The sequence below is a fragment of the Neodiprion fabricii genome, unplaced genomic scaffold (assembly GCF_021155785.1).
Source record: "Neodiprion fabricii isolate iyNeoFabr1 unplaced genomic scaffold, iyNeoFabr1.1 ptg000087l, whole genome shotgun sequence".
Classification (NCBI taxonomy): domain Eukaryota; kingdom Metazoa; phylum Arthropoda; class Insecta; order Hymenoptera; family Diprionidae; genus Neodiprion; species Neodiprion fabricii.
In genome coordinates, this window is record NW_025791629.1 from 2501 (window position 1) to 5000 (window position 2500).

Below are 2500 nucleotides of genomic sequence, written 5' to 3' on the forward strand. Positions count from 1 at the left end.
CAGGATCAACCAGGGAGCTTCGATACAAAATCTCGGCTCGGACGTGCGCCACCCATCGCCGACCGGGTCTCGTAGCCCGGTCGGCCGCGCGTCTACTGTGTGTTTCGGGACTGCACGCAGGCAGCCCCGGTTCCGTGTGCCGCCACCTCGACACTCGGCTTATAAGCGTTCGAACGATCTCCCGTACCCGTCGGCTAGATTGAAAGCGTCTGGGATACGTTGTTATAACGTCTCTGGTCTTTGAGTGTACGCTCGGAAAGAAGCGAGTTGACGCGTGCGTTGGAGCGTTCAGCCTTCCGTGTTTCACGGAGAGCCGAACTTCTTGGTACCGCGTCAAGGGCCATTCGGTCTGAGACACCGACCCGCGGTAATGCAGTGACGATAGATGAAACAACGCGAGTCGCGTAGTTTCTTTGGTACGAGGCACGGAACGGTCCGCGAACGCCCGCTCCTGGTCTACGCCGACGTACGTATCGTGCTCGAGCACGTACCGGTACGGCGTAGCAGGCGGACGACGGTGAGACCGGCCCGACCGACTCGCTCCTCTTACTAGTAGGAGCCTGGCCGCTAGGACGTCGGCGCCGGTACGGTGGTAGCACGGTCGGCTTACGGGGCGAAACCTCCGCGGGCTATCGAAAAAATTTTGAACTCCGGGAACTTTGTCGAAATTAACCGAGGCTCATTTGACGATGTTCCGACAGGCTCCCGGCCCGGATCGACTCCGGGACGCCGCGCATCGCCTTTCGGTCGACTCGGACCGAAATTTTTACAAGTCCCGTCGGCCCGTATCGACTCCGGGACGCCGCGCATCGCCTTTCGGTCGACTCGGACCGTAATTTTTACAAGTCCCGTCGGCCCGTATCGACTCCGGGACGCCGCGCATCGCCTTTCGGTCGACTCGGACCGTAATTTTTACAAGTCCCGTCGGCCCGTATCGACTCCGGGACGCCGCGCATCGCCTTTCGGTCGACTCGGACCGAAATTTTTACAAGTCCCGTCGGCCCGTATCGACTCCGGGACGCCGCGCATCGCCTTTCGGTCGACTCGGACCGAAATTCTCACAAGTCCCGTCGGCCCGTATCGACTCCGGGACGCCGCGCATCGCCTTTCGGTCGACTCGGACCGAAATTCTTACAAGTCCCGTCGGCCCGTATCGACTCCGGGACGCCGCGCATCGCCTCTCGGTCGACTCGGACCGAAATTTTCACAAGTCCCGTCGGCCCGTATCGACTCCGGGACGCCGCGCATCGCCTTTCGGTCGACTCGGACCGTAATTTTTACAAGTCCCGTCGGCCCGTATCGACTCCGGGACGCCGCGCATCGCCTTTCGGTCGACTCGGACCGTAATTTTTACAAGTCCCGTCGGCCCGTATCGACTCCGGGACGCCGCGCATCGCCTTTCGGTCGACTCGGACCGTAATTTTTACAAGTCCCGTCGGCCCGTATCGACTCCGGGACGCCGCGCATCGCCTTTCGGTCGACTCGGACCGAAATTTTTACAAGTCCCGTCGGCCCGTATCGACTCCGGGACGCCGCGCATCGCCTCTCGGTCGACTCGGACCGAAATTTTCACAAGTCCCGTCGGCCCGTATCGACTCCGGGACGCCGCGCATCGCCTCTCGGTCGACTCGGAACGAAACTTCATCGAGTCCCGTCGGCCCGTATAGACTCCGGACGCCGCGCATCGCCTTTCGCTCGTCTCGAACCGAAATTTTCACAAGTCCCGTCGGCCCGTATCGACTCCGGGACGCCGCGCATCGCCTCTCGGTCGACTCGGAACGAAATTTTCACAAGTCCCGTCGGCCCGTATCGACTCCGGGACGCCGCGCATCGCCTTTCGCTCGTCTCGAACCGAAATTTTCACAAGTCCCGTCGGCCCGTATAGACTCCGGGACGCCGCGCATCGCCCTTCGCTCGTCTCGAACCGAAATTTTCACAAGTCCCGTCGGCCCGTATCGACTCCGGGACGCCGCGCATCGCCTCTCGGTCGACTCGGAACGAAACTTCATCGAGTCCCGTCGGCCCGTATAGACTCCGGGACGCCGCGCATCGCCTCTCGGTCGACTCGGACCGAAATTTTCACAAGTCCCGTCGGCCCGTATCGACTCCGGGACGCCGCGCATCGCCTCTCGGTCGACTCGGAACGAAACTTCATCGAGTCCCGTCGGCCCGTATAGACTCCGGGACGCCGCGCATCGCCTTTCGCTCGTCTCGAACCGAAATTTTCACAAGTCCCGTCGGCCCGTATCGACTCCGGGACGCCGCGCATCGCCTCTCGGTCGACTCGGAACGAAATTTTCACAAGTCCCGTCGGCCCGTATCGACTCCGGGACGCCGCGCATCGCCTTTCGCTCGTCTCGAACCGAAATTTTCACAAGTCCCGTCGGCCCGTATCGACTCCGGGACGCCGCGCATCGCCTCTCGGTCGACTCGGAACGAAACTTCATCGATTCCCGTCGGCCCGTATAGACTCCGGGACGCCGCGCATCGCCCTTCGCTC

At 62.0% G+C, this 2500-nt stretch overlaps 1 non-coding gene across 1 annotated transcript in view; it reads right to left on the bottom strand.

The window, feature by feature from the left end:
* Positions 1 to 16, bottom strand: part of LOC124187604 — a 1914-nt gene extending 1898 nt beyond the window's left edge. The window contains exon 1 of the ribosomal RNA XR_006872098.1: positions 1 to 16. This exon is cut by the window's left edge and continues 1898 nt beyond it. This is a non-coding gene — a ribosomal RNA (small subunit ribosomal RNA).
* Between the last annotated feature and the right edge of the window lie 2484 nt (positions 17 to 2500).